Source organism: Prionailurus bengalensis, chromosome B4 (genome assembly GCF_016509475.1).
Source record: "Prionailurus bengalensis isolate Pbe53 chromosome B4, Fcat_Pben_1.1_paternal_pri, whole genome shotgun sequence".
Lineage (NCBI taxonomy): Eukaryota > Metazoa > Chordata > Mammalia > Carnivora > Felidae > Prionailurus > Prionailurus bengalensis.
Genome location: NC_057358.1, coordinates 22,519,302 through 22,542,638, shown reverse-complemented (window position 1 = coordinate 22,542,638; position 23,337 = coordinate 22,519,302). Strand labels below are relative to the sequence as shown.

The following is a 23,337-nucleotide window of genomic DNA, read 5'->3' as shown; positions in this document are numbered from 1 at the left end:
GCAGCTCCCATCCTCCCCACACACCGGCCTGACGCACCCAGAGAACAGAAGCCCAGGATTTGCAGTGTGATTCATGGGTAGAAAATACCGGTTTTTCACTGCTACGCAAATGCTGCCTGGGTGGGGTTTAGGTAAATCCGGATGTGGACACCAAAAAGAAGGGCAAGAAGCCTCCTCTTTTCCATCTGTTTCACTTGGCCGAACGGGCTCGGCCCACGCACCTTGCATTCAAGAACATTCACGTCGCAGAAAGTGAGAAGGGGCCATCTACAGTTCACCGGCACACATCTGGGCAGCCAACGGCCACGTGCACTTTCAGATGGAAGAGAGATCTTTGCTTAGTTCATATCAAAGTTATTTTTCGCATCATGAGGCGAAGACCAAATTGTCAGCTGTCTCAACACCAGCGTTCGGTCAAATTGCTTTGTCCCGAAGGCCGAATAATCTGCCTCAAAACCCTCAAAACCTGCAAGGCCAGAACTTCCAGAACAGAAGAAGGAAAAGGGATGGGGGTGGGGCTATGATATCCAAATGCTTGAGAACCATCCAGAGAACAGGCCTCCGATTTCCTGATCGCACGGCCTGTGTCACCTACCCCACCGGACCGCCCTCAGAGCGTGCTCTCCAAAGAACATGGGCACGTGTGCAAGGGTCACTGGGTCACCGGGAGTCAAAACCTGGATCGTGAACCTGCCCTGGACGTCACAAGCTGTGAGGCTGACCCAAAGGCCATCCCTTCTCTGAAGCTGTTTCCTCCCCTACAAAATGAGGGAGGCGAATGCTAACGACTGGCACTTTCAGCATGTCCCAAATCTCTGCGAGCAAGCCCGGAGTGAAGTACGCCCAGTATTAAAAGTGTTGGTGAGACCGGCACCCTGTGCACTCCACTGTCAGCTACCCTCAGTGGGGTGCGGTCAGAAGGCCCAGTCTGAGCTCTGAGCAAAGGCGAGCTTCCGGTGGGTTCCCTACGGGAGCTGGCAGAACTGTTTGTTGACAGTATCTGACCTCACACAGACCAGCACAAGATGGAAAAAACTGGGTGGACTGAAATCTGAATTGATGATGTCTTTTTGTGAGTTGCGGGCAGATGAGAAGGCAAAGGTCAGATGCATCACAATGCCGTTGGAAAAACCCCAACTCGGGGACATATGACACGTGTCTCCCGTTTCAGACACTGTTGTATCGCCTTACGCCTTTTTTTGTGGTCAAGATGAAACATTTCAGTGGATATTCTACATACATGAGACTTAATGAAAGTGTTGAAAATTAGGAAAAACAAACAAACAAACAAGAACAAAAACACCAGCATCTGGCCTTTTGGTTAATGACAAGAACAGTGGATTGTCTGTGGACACCAGGCGTGGGACCCTGGGTGAGCAAGTCACAGATTCTCAGGCTTCTGTAAACTGCCGGTCCCGGGGATTTCCACAGTGACCATGGAACTCTGGACAGCCAAAGGACACTTCGGGGACGGTCACCAAGAGGGAGAGCAGGGAGACCGGCTTGGTTAAAAGCTCCCCTCCCCACCCCCACAAAGGGACGTCTATGCAAAACAGTGTTTGAACAAAGCTGAACATATTCTATCACTCCTATGATTAAGACCTTTGCGTTACGCTAAGAATAAAATCCAAATTCCTTTCAGTGGTTTCCTAAGCCCCTAGCCACCTCCCCCAGGCCACCTGCGTCTTAGCCTTAACCAGACAAGCCCTTTCCTGCCCTGAGATCCCTGCACTTAACCACTCCTCTTGCCTGTGCCTTGCCCCGCTGTTTGTGAGAGTGGCTGCCTCTCACAAAATCCCCTTTATTGCTTTCATGGCACTCACTTCAATCTGAAGCCATCTGTACATCTGTTTTCTCCTGGCCGCCTGCACTAGCACGAGCTCTCTGAAGGCAGGCCTTGCCAGTGCTCAACTCCCGATGCCGCGCCAGGACCCGTCCACACCAGAGACTCTGAGCGCTCAGTGACAAGTGACGCTTTGATAACAGGTGACCGTACAACCTCTATGCTGATTGAAATTACCTTATGCTCACACTGAATTCAAAAAGCACTTCCACATATTTAATGCTCAAAAGTACACTCTCAGGCCTTTTTGTGGGCTGGTGGAAAGTGACTGGCTCTGGGGCTGTTTGCCTTGAAGAAACTGAGTAATCCTGGGCTAGTCAACTCCTGGCTTTCAACTCCTTCTCCCTAACACTAGGGTGTTTCTTGCCGCAGCTCTCAGGCGCCTCCCACCCTGAACAACCAGGAACATTTAAGACCCTGACTGCCACTGATCCTTTCTCACAAAGACACAAGACACGGATCCTCTCTCACAAAATGTTGTATGAGATGTTTCCATGATAGTGGCTTCCGTGTCACAAGCACCTACTAAGCCAGATAATGGGTCAAGTACTTCTTATGCTCTGTCCCCAGGTGTGAACCACCTGGCTGCACAAATGAAAGATTCCTTAGATAGGGTGACGTGCCCAAGACCACAGAAATAGAAAGTGGCAGAACCGGTTCCGGAACCTAACTCTATCCAACAACAAAAGCCAGAGGGCTCCCACCTCACCGCAGGGCCTCGTGGAGCAGGCCTGCACACATGGCAGGAGTCAGGCGGGTGAGGGAGACAGGTGTGGGATAAGGGTGGGGGGCTGTGGAGAACCCGAGAATCAGCACCCCTCCATCTTCATGGGGCAGCTGCTACTTAGCTGTCACACAGGTTTTAAGAAAGAAACTGGAGCCCAACGCTTCCCGATCATCTGATTTCTTTTTTCCCCTCAAACTGTAAGAAATTTGATTTCTATGTAAAAACTCTCAATTCTACAAAGCTTTGGTGGCTTATCAAGATTTGCAGAAGCCATTGTGCAGGCCTCTCTAGAGACTGGGGGCCCAGGTCCGGTGCCTCTGATCTCTCCTTGCTCTGGCCGACACAAGGAATTACCTGGGAACGTTGCCCAATTTGTCCCTTCAGCTCTTGTAAGAACTTCTGCAATCACGCTGGAAAATACTGGCAACGAGAGTGCGCGTGTTTGGGGGTTATTATGCAAATGTGTCGGCAACAGCATTTTATGAAGTATTTTCTCTGAACCACTAAGTATCCTTTCTCTGGGGTGATTTCTAAAGGTCTGCTCCCCAAATGCACGGAGGGGAGAAATTTGATCGACACACTCCAGCTTCCTTCGTCTAATGCTAGGAAGGAGCTTGCTTAATAAACGCATTCCTGACAGGTTAGCTCCAGGCTTGACTTAAGAGGTATTGCTCACAAGGAGCAAACCGATGCCTGTTCCAGCCGCCTCAGTTTCTTCAAGTCACCCTTTGGGGTCACACTGAGATGTGAAAGAAAGAAAGAAGAAAGCAAGAAAGCAGAAAGGGAGGAGGTACAGATGAGGACTTGAGGCAATAAAGGCAAGAAGTAAATCAAGATTTATGGCATGATTATGTTGTTCAGAAATCCACCCTCAAAATGCACAACAGTATTCATGGTGAGCCCCTCAGGGATCCCAGGAAAATGCCCTAAGCCTGAGTCAGAACTGCTCCGCTGCTTTCGGGACCAAGTCTCTGGACTCTTCTGAGCTTTGGCTTCCTTATTTCTCTGCGTGCTTTCGTAAGGGATTTTTGGAAGATTATATATGAGATAATTGGTGTGAAAATTTCCAGCATCCAGTAAGTAATCACACTTGTGGGCCTTCTGGTACTTATCTGCAGTGATCTGAATGCATGCAGAGAAACTGTTTATTGTATTGTGCTGGCACGCATGAGGACATTTGAGATTTGGAGGTACTATGTATGTCTTAAAAAGCCCTGGTATTCAGGGGCGCCTGGGTGGCTCAGTTGGTTAAGCGTCCGACTTTGGCTCAGGTCATGATCTCACAGTTTGTGGGTTTGAATCCCGTATCAGGCTTTGTGCTGACAGCATGAGCCTGCCTTAGATCCTCTGTCTCCCTCTCTCTGCCCCTCCCCTGCTCACACTCTATCTCTCTCTCTCTCAAAAATAAACATTAAAAAAAATTTTTTTTAAATCCTAGAATTTAATATTTGGAGAAAGGAAAATATTGTATTTACCCCATGGAAGAGGAAGTTTGGTCCGTTTTTCTTTTCTTTTCTTTTTTTTTTTAAAGTTTATTTATTTATTTGGAGGTAGGGGACAGAGAGGGAAAGAGAGAGAATCCCAAGCAGGCTCTGCATTGTCAGCGTGGAGATGCAGGGCTTGAACTCAGGAACCGTGAGACCACGACCTGAGCTGAAATCAAGAGTCAGACGCTCAACCAACTGAGCCACCGAGGCGCCCCTGGTCCATTTTTCTAATGATACAGAAAAAGTTCAATTAGCCTTAAAAGCGATGTGCCACCACCTGGAGGCTATACTAATTATATTACCTTCAATGAAATTGCTTTAAAAAAAGAAAGTAATTGTTTAAAATTACAGCTTTCTTTGTTTTTCACATCACAGACACAATCCCGCTCTTTTTCTTCCCTAGCATAGTTATTTTTCTTTATTTTTTAATTAAGTTAACCAACTAATGTCAGCCATTTGTTTATTCACAAAATATCCCATTAAGAGGCATTTATATATTGGTTCCTTTCCGCAGACATTTGCAGTTAGCTGCAGAACTGAGATATTTCATGAAGTAAAAAGAATATATCTACGGAAAAAGTGAAGTTTCAAAAATAGCTTTTGAGACACAGAAAGGAAGAAAAGTTTAATTACGAAAGATATGTACTGATGTGTGCAAAAGGAACACGTAAACCTACAACACTTGTGCTTTCAATGCATTCTGTGAATCCGAAATAAAAAAGGATTTGGAGTTTAAAATAATGCTGTCTAAAGCTTTCTTCCACAATCTGAGAGATAAAAAGCGTCATTTCTTTTTTTGCAAAAGGTATCCTGTGACAGGATACTTCTATTCTTGTCTCCCTGTAAGTCTTTACAAATCTGTATAGTCTGTAGATATTTCACTTAGGAAACTGAATTACAGCTCTATAGACTATAACGTGAGAGCTCAAGTTCCCTTTATCCAAAACCGATCCCCAGCCACTTGGCAAGGGGTAAGGTTTACTTATAAAGTAGACTCATGAGAACTTGACAATGGGTCTAATGAGGATGGCCTGACCTAGGAGGGTGAATTTACTGCTTTTGTTGAAAAGTTCAGGGGTGCCTGGCTGGCCCCGCTGGAAGCACATGAGACTCTTGATTCTTGATGTCGGGGTTGTGAGTTCGAGTTCTGTGTTGGGTGGAGAGAGGCAGAGACAGAGACAGAGACAGAGCGTGAGTGGTGAGGAAAGAGAGAGACAGACAGACAGACAGATAGACAGACAGAATCTGAAGCAGGCTCCAGGCTCTGAGCTGTCAGCACAGAGCCCGATGTGGGACTTGAACTCACGAACTGTGAGATCATGACCTGAGCCACAGTCAGACGCTTAACTGACTGGGCCACCCAGGCACCCCAATAAACTTTAAAAAAAAAAAGAAAGAAAAGAGGGGCGCCTGAGTGTCTCAGTCAGTTGTTAAGCGTCCTACTCTTGATTTGGACTCAGGTCATGATTTCACAGTTTATGGGGATGAGCCCCCCCCGTCGGGTTCCACGCTGGCAGTGCAAAGCCTGCTTGGGATTCTCTCTTCCTCTCTCTCTCTCTCTGCCCCTTCCCTGCTTGCACTCTCTGTCTCTCTCTCAAAATAAATAATTAATTTTTTTAAAAAAGAGAAGTTCCCCTGAACTTAAATCAGGAGACTTAAATATATTTAATCCAAATACACATGATGCTCAGAATCCAAAACAGCATTTATTTAGAAAGCTGGGATCCTGACTCAAATAAAGTCGTTTAGGGGAGACTCTGCTAAAAAAGACTCTGCTTCAGAAATGACTGTTCCTATCAAGAAGAAGGAAAAAAGAATCGCTTCCTTCTTCAAAGGACAACTACATCAAAACACAAACATGCTCCTGGGCTGGTGTGTGAGCCAGAAAAAGTCACTTTCTCAGACTACCTGAAAACTGCCAGCTGCCTGTGGAAGAACACAGGCTATGCTCCAGGGCGACAGTTTTTGTTGTAAACTAGTTTTTTGTTTTTTTTTTTTTTAATTTGAAAGTATCATATGCGTATGATAAAAATAGAAATAGTAGAGAAGTCCAGAAGTTAAAAATGAAAGCTTCTACCCTCCCCCTAACTCCTCTCTCTGATTTATTAGGCTATCATCCTAGAAATTTTTAAAACTTTTTTTAACGTTTATTTTTTTCCGAGGGTGGGAGGAGCAGAGAGAGGGAGACAGAGGATCTGAAGCAGGCTCTGTGCTGATGCAGAGGGCCTGATGTGGGGCTCAAAGCCACGAGCCGTGAGATCATGACCCGAGCCGAAGTCGGATGCTCAACCGACTGAGCCACCCAGGCGCCCCTCTAGAAATGTTTAATGTATAGATAAGCACACAGAAAATGGACATGCTTTTTCACACAAATAGGATCCAGCCTTTTTAAAATAAAAGGGCTCATGTTCTGTAAACGGTCTTGCTCATTTAACACATAACTGGGTAATGTGTTCAGACTTGCACACAGGGTCCATTTCATACACGGTCATGGCTGCAGTGAGCTGCCTTATCTCAATGGGCCGTAACACACTCTCAAAGATTCCTTTTGACCAAATACACTGGGGAGTCTTGTCGAGAGAAAATTAGATGATATCTTTCGATGCCAGTAATCCTAGTAAGCTAGCAGTAGTCAATTAGTGATTTGACATGTAGGAATTTGTTCTTCACGTTTGCTGACACATGCACAGATACAGAGAAGGTGACTGCAGCACGGTTCGTACAAAGGAGAGAAAAAAAAAGCAACCGAGATAGCAGTTAAAACGGGTCGAGTTAACATATCATGGGGCCACTACTGTCATTGCTCAGTAGAAAAAAGAGTTTTATTTTTTTCTTTAAATTTTTATTTATGTTGAGAGAGAGAGAGAGAGAGAGAGAGAGCACACGCACATGAGTGGGGGAGGAGCACGCACATGAGTGGGGGAGGAGCAGAGAGAAGGAGAGAGAGAGAGAGAGAGAATCCCAGGCAGGCTCTGCACGGTCAGCACAGACACAGGGCTCGAACGTACAAACCGTGAGGTCGTGACCTGAGCCAAAACCAAGAGTTGGACTCGAGACTGACTGAGCCACGCGCCCCATGTAGAGGGACGAGTTTTAAAAACCTGAGTTCGTGCTATTCTTATCATCACAAACCCGGAGACACACAGACAGACACACGCTCCACAAAGAATAAATTGAAAATTGTCCTTTACAAGGCAGTTGGCCCGAGATGCTTTCCTCTGCAGTCTTAAAACTTACCCTGAAAAACGATTCAAGTAAAGTTACAATTAGAGGTGAAGGGGGCCCATGCAACCCATCCTGCTGCAAAATTCAAGCAGATGATTCAAAAACAAACAAACCTGTCCTCCCTAGAACAGGAGGCTGAATGCACCTTACTAACGACTACTGTGAAAACTTGATCTGACGTCCAAGTGTCCTCGTGAGGGGTGTTTGGGAATGTTCTTAATGTCAAAGGCTGCAAACGACCAGTGGTCCATCCAAATATCTGTTTTCTTAGCCACTCCAAAGATGAGTGAAGCAGCAGCGTGCTTTGCTTGAGTGGCAAGAAATAAGGCCAAAGAAAGCCCTTTCTGAAAAGTTTGGGTCGGACCAACAACATCTCGTGCGTGGGGGCTTTGCTCTGTCTTGTACCATCTGCGCTGAGCAGAGAGCAAGGCATCCGGGCAAGGAAGACCCACGGCTCTGAGGGCAGTCCCGCCATCGGGTGCACAGGGGCGATGCCGTCTTGTGCATTTGCGAACCATCGTAAAACCAATGGTGGGAAACAGCATTATCACTTCCGTTGCTTAATCCTGAGCGCGGTCACAAGTGTTAGAGTATTGAGCAAAGGCACCCAGGGGCATGAAGGAAAACCACACTACCGGATTCTAGGACTGGATCTCCACCTACCTTCACTTCCCAACAGACTACACGCATGTGTCGTCACATAAAATCTTTTCTGTATGATCTCTAGAGAAGGCATTCGCTAAACACATGTAACGTTTTACCTCTGCTCTGGTCTCTCCATGGAGGTAAGTGGTTCACAATCCTCTCTGCTAGATATGTCTGCTGTCATCCCCAGTCTCCTCCCGGTCCTTCCGCCATCTAAGGTTGCCCTGAGTTCCACAGGTACCATGGCCTCTGGTTGGCCAGATGTCACACAACTGTCACCACAAATGAAGCAGAACTCGTTTTTGGTTTATAAGGGATGGCCAATTGAGTAACCTCAGACTCAAAACAAAACAAAACAAAACCCCAAACCAAAACAAAACAACAAACAACAACAACAACAAAAACCCACTAAAAACAAAAGCAAAAATCCTTCTCTCAGCAGGCCATAGATTTTGGAATAACTTCGGAGGAAATTCCACTCTGAAATACAAAATGGCCACGATTCCTAGGCAGAGCCCGGCCATGCTGTTTCACGATTCATAATAAAAACAGATCCCACACAGACGGTAGCTATTGTGGTGAGCACAGCATAACTGAATAAGAGGTGTGAAATCACTATGTTGTGCACCTGACACTAATGTAACACTGTGTGTGTCAACTATACTTCAATAAATAAATTCACACACACACACACACACACACACTAAAATTTAGGGGGGAAGAAACCAAAGCAGATCCCAAATTCAGGTTCCCTGAGGAATTGTAGCTTCCACTAAATTACATTTCTACCTGCTTCAGAAAAAAGTTGAGAAAAGAAAAGAGAAGGGCGAGCTTGGTTACTGGAAGACGAAAGCGCCCTTCCCACTCCATCTGCTCTCCCCTCAACAACCACACGCTTGCAGAGAAGCCATGTATCTGAGATGACACCATTTCTCAGGATGAGTTTTTTTTTTCTTTTTAAATAAATAGACTTTTTAAACTGCTCCCTACCAGTTTCATAACAGGAGCGTTTCTGATGACATTCAATTGACGAATAGCAATGACATACAGCCTGAGCTTTAAACAGCTTCTGGTTGGAACTTCCCTCGCACTGAAAAGAACTGAGTTGGATCAGGGCCAGAGGAAGCTCTAACTTCCATTTCCTGGACTGAGAGATTTCAGTGTCTTTCTTTCTGAAGAAATAATTTCCATGGAAATTAAAAAAAAAAGTTTTAAAACATTATTTAAAGACCACTAATTCCTTTACTAAGAAGCTTTTTAAGTTTGGGTGCTACATTTTATTTGGAATATGAATAGACCCATGTATGTTCTTCAATGGGAAATCTGTGCTACTGATAAGCAATGAAAGCAGGATTCCAATCCAGGCAATCTGGCTTTTGAATCCCTGTTCGCCCGGCCCCTCTGACTCAAAAGACCTTTACTAACCTCACTAGGTGTAAAAAGACACTTCTAGATGTAATCACTGCTTATTAATCAACAGAAAATCTCTGAACAACACAATGAGCTGTAATAAAAAACTTTAATGGCCTTCTAAAAAATCCATTAAAAATGGGTAGAAAACTGTAGAAAAAGATGCATTAGTGATTCTGAGCCTGTTTGGAATTTTGGCACCCTACATCTGTGTGAGTTCATGACTCTTTTCTACCTTAAATTTGCTGCTTTGTGGTTCATACTTGGTATTGAAACTTTGAATGAAGTAAATATTTGCTTTCAGACTCACAGATCTGCTTTTGAGATAACCGGAGCTTTTCCGGATGTCCCACACCAGTGCTGGGAACTGCAGGCCACAATGCAGTCTGATGACCACATTTAATTAATTTACTCATTGTCTGGCACAGAATGAGCTCAGCCTCAGCAGCTCCAAGATCAGAATGCCTTCAGAATCCAACTGGATGAGCCTACCCCAATATTCCTGCTAAGAACCCTCTTCCAGGAGTGTGGGACCTGAACAATCCTGAACAATCTGATGTGGAAAATTTGGAAAAATTGGAAAAGTCATTAGGAAAACCCGGGAACTAATAGAGTGTTTTCCCTGGCTAGAAACACTGCTGCTAAAAATAACACAATGAAAAACATATTTGTCTCTTACATACAATGGATGTAGAATATAATTATGGGCTGTTTTGGTCTGGGATGTAGGCAAGGGAGGGAGCTGCCAAAGTCTAGAATACAAAAAGAGAAAAGACATTGTGTCCAACCCCTCACTCCCTGTGGTGATTCCCACAGCCCCTTGGTGACTTTGTTTCCTGCTCAGGATATACCTGTGACAGCAAAACCTGACTCTTCTTGGGGGTCCAAGAAACATCAGATGCAGGTAAGAGTTAAAACTGTTAAGTCTTTGGGGGCGCCTGAGTGGCTCAGCTGGTTGAACGATTGATTGACTCTCGGTTTTGGCTCAGGTCGTAATCTCACAGTTCTTGAGTTCCAGCCCCAGGTCAGGCTCTGTACTGATAGCATAGAGCCTGCTTGGGATTCTCTAACTCCCTCCCTCTCTCTCTCTCTGCCCCTCCCCTGCTTGTGTGTGTGCTCTCTCTCGCTCGCTCTCTCTCAAAAATAAATAAATAAGCTTTAAAAAAAGATAAACGGTAAAACAAAACAAAACTGTAAGCCTTCAAAGTGACTTGAGCTCCTATCAACAGGTAGCAGTGAAAGGTAAACCAACATAACTTCTCCAGCCTGCCTAGAAAACGCGTCACAAGCATAACTAGTATAAACACATGAACGTCCCAACTCCTCTGTGATGCTTAACATTTTGTATTTGAGTTAATTTATAGAAATAATTGTTGCATCTGGGAGTTGTCTCAGCAGCGCATTAATTTTTTTGTAGACCCCTTAGATGGGAAAAAAAACCAGCAGAACATGTAGAAGGGCATTTTACTGTGTTGTGTATTTCAGCACCTCCCTGAGCCACGGTTTCTTCACCTGAAAAGGAGGAATAAAAAGATGCTGCAATCCTCCTGATCTGTTGCAATAAGGTGAAGCCTATAAAAACACGTGACAGAGAATCCAGTACCACAGAAGCAGAGAAGAAAAACAACGGCTAACACGCGGAACCTGAACTCTGAGAAGCGCACTACATATTTCGTCGGTTCAACCTCACCACGCCATGATCATCCCCGCCATTTCACGGAGGAGAAAACTGAGGCTGAATGATGTGAATTTACTTTCCCAGAGTTAACACGGGTAGGAAGTGGTGAAGCCAGGACTCAAAACCCAAGGCATTCCAGCCCTTCCTTTGTCAAAGCATTCGGCAGAAACCGTGGCAGCCCAAGTCTAATGCGGGAGAACAGTTCCGGAGCTAATCCGCAGTCGCTGACTGCAAGGTTTCAGGGGGCTCGCATTCCCACACGTTAGACAATTTAAAAAGATATTTTAATGCCTGCCCATTTGCTCCTAGACAGTTCGGGTGTCAAAAGCCTAAGCTTCCATTTCACAGGTATCTTGCACTTATCCTTAACTCTTCCCTTTAACCTTCAAAAATGTTTTTCATTTCCTTTTAAGCTCAGTGGACAGAAGTACTCACATCACAGCCTGATGTCCCCAGACTAAGCCCTTTGAGTCAACTTTGCAGGAATACAGCTACCTGTAGTGACCACTATCACACCCATCTCTCTGGCAAGATCGCTTACTCTGTCTCACTAGAAACGGATGCAAACAGCCCTGTACCACCAGAGCGAGGCTTTCTTTCCAAAGCATGCTTTAAAAACTACCAAACGTTATCAACCATCCCCCCAACCCAAGAAATCTTAGAATTTACAAGTCCTGCTTCCCTAAAGTCCAGAAACTCTGATATCTCAGGATATTCTCTAGTGCTGTAAAATACTTCTGTGTGAAAAGCACACAGACACCCTTAAAATTAAAAAGCGTGATGTTCATAAAAAGTTCGGTAATATTCCACGGGTTTTATTTTTAGCATTGTACAACTTGAAAATACGGAAATACACGTAGCCCCAATTTCAGGGCTGGTCTAAGAGTTAAAAGAGAGAAAAAAAGAAGAAACCAACATCTGGGAATAATCCACAAATACATATAGTATCTCAGATCATCCTTCTAACCTTTATCTGTAGCACTTTATAACATTAGCACAATCAGCATGATGCATAATGCATCACTTGTTTTTCAGACCTATTCAAAAATCTCAGTTCTTTCAGTAAAAAAGCCCTGAAAACACGGCCCTGAAGCACGCACATTGAACATTCGGTGTGGGAAAGCTGCACTTACTGATTCAGTTCTCCCTACCAAGAGAACAATGCAAAGAAATAGATCTCAATGCTTGCAAATAATTTTTGGCGGTAACTCAGAAGGAAAAAAAACAACTTGTGTTTACCTGTACCCAGAGCTCCACAGGTGAAGCAGCAGTTAAAGTAAAAAAAAATCTAACGCGTCTTCTGGAAGTTTTCGTCTCTAATGGACTCCGGGGTCATCCTTCCGAGCTGTCAGGTAAACCCCCCTCCATGTCTCTACTGTTTTCTTTTGCAGTTTTTCCCAGTGAAACTCTTGTCATTTGCATAAAGCCTTACTTCTAGCCTATAGGACTTTTTGAGTAGCTACTTGTTAAATTGGCTGTCTTGACATGCTCTTTCAAGCATGACATCATAAATCTCCATGGAAACCCTAACCCCACCTGCCTACATGCCAACGTTACCTGTCAGGCAAAGACTTAAACAATCGTCTGAAATTGTTCATTAATGAAACCTTTCGAGGGGCTTTGGATCTCTGCACAGTATAATTTGTGCTGTTGGCAGAGACTCAGCCAAGGACGATGGCTTCATTTTCAAAGCCTGAGCTGTTTTGCAGAAAACAATGATCAAAATTATAGGCATTCGTTAATCTGCCCCTCCCTGTCTAACAATGCACTTAATCGGTTAAAGAAAAACCTTCGGTGGCACATATGCCTCTCTCTGCAGGATAAAGTTACATCAAAAACATACGATTTGAAAAACTTTCAACTGATACTTCTAAGGCTTTTCCACTTTCCAGCAACCCCCTTCCTACTTTTTACCAGCAAAACTTGCAAAACAGGTTCTTTCCTGGAATGTGTGTGTGTGTGTGTGTGTGTGTGTGTGTAGTTTCTCTTGGCCTCCGGTTGCAGAGGAGGTAGGGGAAGGTGTTGAGAATTTTTTTTAACTCTTTCATAACATACTTGCATCTTTCATATATTTGTACTAACTTACATAAGTTACCAGAATAACATCAAAATCAATCGAATCAATTTTTATAGAACCCCTGTTTGCATAAAGCTTCAGGCAAATTTCTGCCAAATTTGTGCCCAGCCCCTCATGGCGACACTGGGCACAGCACTCTTGCTTCTCACTCTAACTTCATTGCGGACACACCTCACACTCCCAAGTCTAAGGCTGCTGACCCTGAGGTATCAGCAAGGTTTGAATGGGACTTGCTCCAAACTCAGGAGAGTTTACAGTGATGTTATCAAATAGCTGTCAAGTGCTACTGCCGAAAGTTCTTCTTTCTGGCTTTCTGGCTCTGCAGGGAGCCGGGAAACATTTGAAGGCAGGCTCCCGCAGAATCTGCTAGAACCCTGCAGAATCTGCTAGAACCCTGCAGAATCTCAGAAGTAGCAGTAGTCAACACTGCAGCCTGCTTTAACATGCCACACAGCCTGCTGCAAGGGCAAGAAAATCAGCAGCATCTTTGAAAGGTCAGAGAGCAAATTTTACCGCCCCCCCCATACCTTGCTGAGCCTACCCAGATGTTCAGAGAGAGAGCATCCATAGGTAAAAGCACTCAGAATGGCTCTTTTCCTAGAAAGAATTGTAAATGCTCCGTTTCCCCTCCTCTGACTATTCTGAGAGGTTTGCTCTGCCATCGTTCACAGTCAACAGATGCGACATTACCTTCCGAGGGAACCAAGAGCTACCCTGGTTTAATATAGCAGCCTGAGTTGGAACACTCCTTGGAGGCAAGACTACTGTCAGAGATTCAATTACTGCCTCTGTAAGATGAAAATACATCCAGATGAAGCCCACACTTGTGCTTTACCCAGTGGGGCACAAACGCAACATGAAACAAACAAAAACAAGGTATAACCAGATCTAGGCTTTATTCGGTTATTCCTCAAAGTTCCATTAGACAGAGCACACGGAAGTTGATTCAGCAGTCAGAGGGGTTATAAATTAGACCACATCTGCCCTTTGGGTTGTTTAGGAAATTACAATATCTCCGCTTTTACTTACTGAATTCAAGCTCAGAAAAGAGAGTGAGTGAGAACAGTCAGAATCTGTAAGTCAGACAAATGAAGAGAGTCCCAGAAATAACTCAGATGTGAAAGCAACCTGATTAACCCACTCGTCTGCAGGCGGACTGAGGTAAGCACAGACCAAAGATTTTGTAACCAGGGACGACATCATTACCGTGATGATGGAGAATATTGAAATATTTACAGCGGGGTAAATGTGGAGCATAATACTCTCAGCAATAAGGAAACACAGGCTGGGCAGAAAAGCCAAGGTTTGCAAATCCACTAATGATTTTTCCTACTGTCCTTAAATGAGGAAAATGGCGAGCTGGACTGAGCTGGACTATGAGAGCACCATGATTTGCCTGCCAGCAACTAAGCACCACTAACCAAGTCAGAGCTCAGCAAATGCATGTAGAAGGGCTATTTTGTTTGTAAATGTAGCCACATCAGAGGGATCCATGATGGATTTGGATAGCAAATGGGATTCTTTCTCTTGAATTTGTTTCAATAAACCTTTTATAACAGATGTAGACATCCACTCACTGAAAAAGGCCATGAACGTATAAAGATACAGGTGTCTGGTGGGAGAGGTTGGATTTAACCGTCTACGGCCTGAGTTTTTGTTTCTTAAAAAATACACCTGGGCGGCTCAATCCGTTAAGCGTCTGACTACAGCTCAGGTCATGATCTCACGGTTGGTGAGTTCAAGCCTCCCATCGGGCTCTCTGCTGTCAGTGCATAGCCTTCTAGGCATCCTCTATCTCCCTCTCTTGCTGACCCTCCTCTCTCAAAAATAAAATAAACATTAAAACAAATTTTTTTTAATGTTTTATTTTTGAAAGAGAGAGGGAGAGAGTATGAGCAGGGGCGGGGGTGGGATGGGCAGAGAGAGGGAGGGAGACACAGAATCCGAAGCAGGCTCTGAGCTCTCAGCACAGAGCCCAAAGTGGGGCTCGAACTCATAAACCGTGAGATCATGACCTGAGTGGAAGTCGGACGCTCAGCTAACTGAGCCACCCAAGCGCCCCAAAACAAAATCTTTAAAAAAAGTAAATAAAATGAATTAGAAGTTGTCACGTGGAAAAGGAATGCTTCTTTGGGTAGAAGAAGCAATACTTTCATAATTAAAATAAGCAATCCTTACCTCATTTGAGTCTCACAGCAAAAGGTGATATAAGACTGGTTATTATCTTCATTTCATAAATGGAGAAAGGGAGCTTCAACAGCTTAGGTCACTTGAGTAAGTCTACATGCCCACTAAGTGTGGGAGTGTCCCTTTTAATCCAGGCAGACCCAAGACTGAAATCCAAAACACATGTGCTTAACCACCAAGCAGTTATCCTGGTTTAATAACACTGCTCACAATTGAGGACACTAAAATCCTAACTAACCTAAGTCATGCTAAAATGATTTGTTTAGTAAAGCCTGAAGGTGCACATTGGACTGCAAAGGCAGCACATTGGACTGCAAAGGTGCACATTGGACTGCACAGACTTTCCAGAAATCCTCCCAGAAACACCACGCCCACAGATGGGGCTGGGCTGGGGTCTGGAAGAGTCGGGACAGGATGGGCCATCAGCACAGCAGCCTTGGGGGGTGGGGGGTGGTCTCTATTTAGCTTCAGGCTGTATGGATGCCTTTGACAGCGGTCCAGAGCAGGATTAATGTATCACCACTCGTCCACCCGAGGACAAACAGACCACTAACATGCAGAGAAGGCTAATGAAACAGCGGACACTCAAGAAGGAGGCACAACCTCCTAAAGTTCTGGTCTAAAGAAATACAGACAACCGTTAAAAAGGGAAAAAAAAAGTCAAATATACATTTCTTAAGTCCAGCACAGATTGTATGCATCACCAAAAGAAGAAGGGTGCTTTCATTTCTGAATCAAACAATGAAAACCAATTGTGGTAATTCCCTAAAGCTTGAACTTTGGCTCTATTTTTGTTTGTAGTCATTGTTTGCTTTAGGGATGGTCCATTTACATTTGGTCAGCTTTTGCTACGGTGCTGGTTAATTTTCTGTGTCAACTTGACACAGCCGTTGGGTCAAATATCTGTCTAAATGTTGCTGTGAAGGTATTTTTTAGATGTGATTAACACTTACATCAGCAGACTCTGAGTCAGCACACTCTGACCATAGTGTGGGTGGGACTTATAGTCCCTTTGGGGAGCTGGTGGGGGGGGGGTGTGGAATCTGCCTCAAGACCTAGAAACCCTACCTGAGTTTCCTGCCTGCAGATCTTGAACTGAAGGCTGCAGCATCAACTCTTCCCTGAATTTCCAGTCTGGTGGCCTGGCCCCACAGTCTTTAGGTTGCCAGTACCCACAACTGTGTGAACCAATTCTTCAAACTAAACTAAATATCTCTCTCTCTCAGTCTTGCTCTTGCTCTCTTTCCAACCGTTTCTCTGTTTCTCTGGAGAGCCCCGACTAATAGAGCAGATAATGCCAATGGGTATCTGCCCAGTCTTATTCTCTGGTTCCAGTTCTCCAGTTCTCTTCTACCTCCATATGACTGCCTGACACTCATTTTTACTTGGAGCACCTACTGTCATTTCAAATACTGCTTGTCACGACTGAAACTTTGTTTAGTGTTTACTGAGCATGAACTGAATTTAATAAAGAAGAGATATTTCCTGTGAAATTAAGATAAAGGAATATAATCAAGTTCACTGAGTATTACACTAAATATCAATGGACTAAATTCTCCCATTAAAAGACAAAGACTAATAAGTTGAGCTAAAAAGGCAAAACCAACTTATAAGTAATTTCTAATCAACATACTCAATATTAATAAAGAAAACTTGAAAATAGATGAGTACCATCTGTCTATACCAGATAAATGTAACGCAAAGTGACAATATTAATAATAAGAAAAGTTAACAAACACTAAACTGGATACAGAGGTCATCCGGTAGTGTAAAAAGACAATTTATGAGAAAGGAATGATCATCAAAAATTTGTTTGCAACAAACAAAGCAAATGAAAAGCTGTAAAGCAAAAATTCTTAGGAATGCAAGAAGAACAGGATAAAAATATGTTGGTAGTGAGAGACTCCATGATACATTGTTTGAAACTGAACAGCACTAGAAAAAGTAAGGGCCACAACAAAATAAATGAAACAAACAACAAACCTGATATAGAAGTGTGCACATGTATGTGTATATATAGTAAACATAAAATAGGCAATTTCTCAAGAACACATAACACAATTCTTACAAATGCTGATTGTACATTTGACTATGCAACAAATTTTAAACAAATCCTTAAACGTCTTAAAAAAGCAGCAATTTTACAGACTGCATTCTTTGATCACATCCAATAAAATTATAAATAAATAATAATCTCAACTATTTGGAAATGAAATACTCTTGGAAAACCCTTAAATCAAAGGAACAAATCAAAATTGAAACTTTCAACTGTCCTTAAGGAAATGAAACAGGAAATTTTCATACAAAACTTCAGGACACAGCCCAACCTGGTGTCAGGAAATGTATGCCCCTAAATGCCTTCATTATTAACAAGAAATACTAAAAATAAATGAACTTGACACTCACTTTAAGAAATTACAGAAGATAACAAAGACAACTTTAAAAACTAGGAAAAGGCAGATAATTATGAAAAAAAGCTGAAAATGATGAGACAGCAAATCATAATCTGGAAGAGATAAATGCAAACTAAGTCTTTGAAAGAAATCAATATAACAAATAAACCTGAGGTGCCTGGGTGGCTCAGTCAATTAAGCATCTGACTCTTGGTTTCGGCTCAGGTCATGTTCTCCCAGCTAATGAGTTCAAGCCTGGCATCGGGCTCCGGACTAACAGTGTGCAGAGCCTGCTTGGGATTCTCTCTCTCCCTCTCTTTCTGCTCCTCCCCACTTGTGCTCCCATGTGCACGTGCACACACACACACTCTCAAAATAAATAAATAAACTTAAAACATACACATAACAGATAAACCCAAGAGAGGGTGTCAAAATGGCATTTGCTCTCAAAGCTTATGGGGCAACTCAAGGTCATGGTACTCAACCGGAAGTAAAACAGATGCTGTGCAGAGTAACTGGAGAAAGAACATGGACACGGGGCAAGTACATTCTGGACCTGGAAGAGCATTGATTGGTCTTCGCACATTCAATGCCCAGCGCCCATTTGCATAGGAGAATGTCCTGGTTGAGTTGAAATGTTTAAAAACAAAAAGGAAAGAGAGAAGGCGAGGAGGGACAGAGGGAGGACAATGGACCCAAGAGATGGAATCAGTGAGCAATAATGACAGCACATACAGCCATTCATGTCTCCCAAACAACTGCTACAACAATACCACCCCATCCACCTGCTCCTCTCCCATCAGCGTCCCTGTGTTGTTTGAGTAAAACCGGTGACTGCTCCGACTGTGACCTCGGGAAGTGCTCATGGAGGAAATCATTGTACACTCCACTGGCCCAAAAATATCCCTTTGGGGCAAGTTTGACACAACTAAGTGTGGTAAGCTGTATTCATCTCCACACTGTCAAAACCTGTGGCTCAGTTCAAAGCTCCATGTGACGGCCCCTGAGCATTACCCACTGTTCACACATCACCTCCACGCTTGCACACTGGTTGGAGCATACCCCTCGAACATCTCACATCAGGGGAAGGGCAGGAAGAGGAGAGGGCAGGCCTGATAAAACAAAGATACTGTGAGAGGAAGGCAAAAGGAGGTTGGTGCAAAAGTCCAAAAACTACACAATTTTGTTGAAAACCCCACTGGGCTCCAGACCAGATTTTTTTCCTCCAAGTCCCATCCCTATAGCTGATCCCAAGAGTTAACACCCATCCCTCTCGTGACGATGACTAACATGCTTCCGTGGCAGTCCACTGGTCTTTCAGTGGTTCCACGCTTATGGACAGATGACACAGGGTGCTTAGTGACTTGCTCAAGGTCTGGGCACAGGTAGGAGCTGAGTGAGGACATGGGGTGCTCATCGGGCGCATTTGCCTTCCCCACTACCCCAGCCACAGCCCTTCGTCCCTTCATCCTTCTCCAATCAGACCCCAAGTCATTCCCATTTTTCTTTCGAATATCTGATGTGCGTGTCATCCTTCAGTGCTGGCTGAGCTCCATGCCCAAAGCCTTATCACTGTGGCCCGGATGCCGCAACCATTTCCAGGCCAGGACCCAGGCTGTTCTCACGGTCCCTCCTACATAGCACCGAGCAGATAACCTTTCAACTTTGCTTTTATTCCACTTCTGAGCTCAAGACTACAAGGTTGCCCTGTGTCTGACAGTCCAAGCTTTCTGCTGACTTTCAAGGTCCAACACAACCTGGCCGTCCTCTGCCTGACTCCCCTGCCTTCCCCCTCTGCCGAATGACACCATCACCTCACTTAAACTGGCCTACCCACTGATTCACAGGGGAGCCCCACCTCTATTCTTGTCTCAACATTGGCTCTTCCTGTCCCCCTCCTCCTCTATCACAATGCCTTCATGGCTGCATTCTATCCATTCAAATCATAATCCATTAATCTCCTTGCCACAGATATTTGCTGAATACCTACTATGCCCTGGGGATCGAGGAAATAGATAATTAGGACAAGTCTGTCTCCAGGAGACCTCCATCATTCCAAGAGACACCATTCAAATGTCCATCTCTGTGTGAAATCCTCCCCCTCTGCTCTCCCACTGCTCTGAACTCCAGCAAGCTTTTGAAGTACATACTCCCATTCCCTGGCGTGTCTCACAGAAGAAGAGTCCCCAAAGCAATAATTCTGTGGTCAAACAGGCTTGGGAAACATTATGTTTCATTCCTCACCCACCTGTTCCCAAATCTCCAAATGAGACGTAGAATGCCTTTTAGCATATTAAAAGATCGGATAGACCCTGCAGTGTAGAATTTCATTTAACTCTAGATAACCAAAAATATCCCCAAATTAGAGACTTTCTCTCCATTCCCCAAACAACTAGTAACAGCCTGGGGATCCAGGATTCAGCAGAGCATGTTTTTACAAAATGCTGATCTAGATCACTTCAATTTCTTTATTTCATTTATTCATTATTTTTTTTATAGTTTATTTATTTATTTTGAGAGAGAGTGAGCATGAGTGGGGGAGAGGCAGACAGAAAGGGAGAGAGAGAGAATCCCAAGCAGGCTCCACGCTGTCAGCAGGGAGGCCGATGTGGGGCTCAGACTCACAAACCATGAGATCGTGACCTGAGCCGAAGTGACACATTCAACTAACTGAGCCACCCAGGTGCCCCTAGATCACTGCAATGTAGAACACACACTGTTTTATGCTGCCCTAATGCATACTTCCCTCACCCCTCCAGGATAATGCTCTCCTGAATGCAAAGGGTTTTGACAGGTACTCAACACCTGCGATCTATTTGATAGGATGTATCATCTCATGTAATCCTCACCACAAAAGTATTGTCAGTCTCATTTCTGCGGTTAAGAAAAGCCTCAGGAAAACAGATGATTCACCTACACTGCACAGCTCAGAGCGTCCAGCATATAAAAAACTCAGTTATATCGGACCCCACAGTTATCACTCAACAGACGCGCCCCTGGCAGGGCCGGTACTGGCTACTCTACACATACTGCCTGATGTCGAGCTGACAGTGTAGGTCGATGAAAAACAACCATGTGATTGAATTAATCCAAGAAAACACCCGCAGGAAGGATGAATAAGGGCAAAGACATAAGCCGGCTTCGAGAAAGCAGAGGACAGTCTAGACGCCTGCAATATGAGTTCTGTATCAATCAGCTGGACTGAATCACATTGGTCTTTTCTGGATTCCTCAATACCGCAAATCTCCATCTGACCTGGTGGCAGTTTTCTCTAGGTTTTGCCGATCACCACATCAGAGGCGTCTCCTGCCACCGCATAGCCACACTTGGGTTTCTGACTCCCCTTCACTTCCCACCTACTCCCCGACACTCCTTAGCAGGTTTTCCAGTAGAATCTTACTTTGATTTGCTTTCAGACCTCTTCTTAATATAGCACTGTTCTCTTGCTCTTCCTTCCACTAATTAAAACGAAAGCTAATGCAGAGTTTGGTGGCACCCAATTAAACATGGATCAAAAGCCATGTGTTACGAATGATCCCCATTTAGGATTCCTTTCCTGTTTTTCTGTATCCTCTGTGATTAACGTCAACTTCCAATCAATTTTGCAAGTGAAAACGCAACTCCTTGAATTTAGTCTTTTTGATCGCTGAGTGTCCCCTCCCCCTGCCCCAGATGTCCTACTCTGTCATATTCCAAATCTCAAGAAATGCATTTCCATCTCCTTTAAGTCACAATTCAAAATATCAGTCCCCTGGGAAACATTTCCAGCTAGCTCCTTCATCTGGTCCCTCAAGTAACATCATCACCTGTTTCGTAGTAGACTGCTCTTTCTGCTTATTTTTTTCCCATTGTTTTTCATCACGCCCAAATTTTGATGACTATTGTTTCTGATTGCATTCTGATTTCTCTTAGACATAGCCAAGATTTGGAATTTCTGAGGACAGTTTTTTCATACTGATTCTTTCCATCGTAATTATATCCTTTGTTCACAGGCTCCAGCATTTCATTACATCTCACTTCATTAAACGCTCCCATATATAATATAAATTCTCTAAATGCAGCTTGTAATTTTGTCATGACACCATGATCCTTCCATTTGGAGGTGTTGCTCTGGCAATAGTAACATCTTCTCAACGTTTACGTCCCGTAGATACTTAAATCACTATTTATGTCACTGCTTCTTTGGTGCCAAATTCCTTTTCTTTCCAGAATTATTGAAGGCCAATCTAACAGGAGGCGGGCATTTCAGCCACTGTAAGAGGACCACCAAATTGCATACTTACGACAATGGCCAAACCGGTACCCCCATTCCAACCCTTCTCCATTTTCTCGACATTTTAGATTAATGTCTATTGGTTTTGCTGCGCATCAGAGAGATGGTGCGATCTGGAGGCAAAAAAGCAAGACCTGCCCCACAGCCAAATAATAGGATTCAGTACCGGTGACTTGCCCTGTCACTGTGAACAAGAGCTAAGTAAGCTGTGCCTCAGTTTCCCATTCTGTTAAGGAGAGTTCATAATATTGCCTACCACGCAGGGTTGTTGAGACGGTGAAATACACCAATATGGGCAAAGAGCAATAGTGTCATAATATTCACTGAGGCCAATAAGATGCTCTCCTTGCAGTCTTTTCCACTGTTTCACCACTATAAACAGCGGTCAAGAAAACAGTGCTAAAAAAAAATGCTGAACATTTAACTAACCTCCATGCTCACGTTCTCCATCTGGGTAAGGGCCTTCTTCCCCCATCCCACTGTGGCTTATTGTTAGTATTTGCTCCACATACCTTGTAGTAGATTTCTTTGATTTTTTAAATTTTTTTTAATGTTTGTTTATTTTTGAGAGAGAGACAGAGCATGAGTGGGGGAGGGGGAGAGAGAGAGGGAGATACAGAATCCAAACCGGCCTCTGAGCTGTTAGCACAGAGCCTGACTCGGGGCTCGAACTCACGAGCCATGAGATCATGACCTGAGCCAAAGTGGGATGCTCAACCAACTGAGCCACTCAGGCGCCCCTCTTGTATTAGATTTCTTAAGCGCCAAAATGCTGTTTCCTTTTCCCTTAAGGTTTAGGCAAGAAACTGGTCTGTAAATGCATATTTAGTCATTAGTTTTGAACAGCTCCCTGGTTCTTGCTACTAAACATGGGTTCTATCTAGCTGGGTTCTATTGCTTTAGTTTAATTTATAAACTTTTCATTTGTGTATTTATTTATTTATGAAGCATATATAATTATTTGGAACCTGCCCCCTCTACAACGTTAGCCTTTTATCCACATCTTCACCAGGGCCCCAGCCTTCCACTAACGATGGTCTATGGTCTTAGTGTGCCTTTAGTTCCAATTAGATCACTTGCCAGGCTTCACTGACACACATATTCATGAATGTAGATGCATATTTGAGAAATTCTAACACTTCACACATATGGATTGATTAGGATTAGAATAAATGTGATAGGAAAAAAAAATCTGATTGGGGCACTGACTGGCTTAGTCCATAGACCATGTGATTCTTGATCTCGGGGTTGTGAGTTCCAGCCCCAGGTTGGAGGTAGAATTATTTAAAATCCTAGGGACGCCTGGGTGGCTCAGTCAGTTGAGCGTTCGACGTCGGCTCAGGTCATGATCTCATGGCTCGTGAGTTCGAGATTTCATGATCTCAGATTTCA

General features: G+C 44.0%; 1 protein-coding gene across 12 annotated transcripts in view; it reads right to left on the bottom strand.

Moving 5' to 3' along the window:
- The window catches only part of KIAA1217 (KIAA1217 ortholog), a 760,759-nt gene that overhangs the window by 262,918 nt on the left and 474,504 nt on the right, over positions 1-23,337 (bottom strand). Inside the window, exon 1 of one of the 12 annotated variants that reach the window (XM_043564644.1) lies at positions 12,255-12,605. The exons of the other annotated variants lie outside the window; for them this stretch is intronic. The gene's annotated coding sequence lies outside the window, so the exon portion shown is untranslated. Of the gene's footprint in view, positions 1-12,254; positions 12,606-23,337 lie in introns of those variants that run through there. 12 annotated transcript variants of the gene reach the window in all.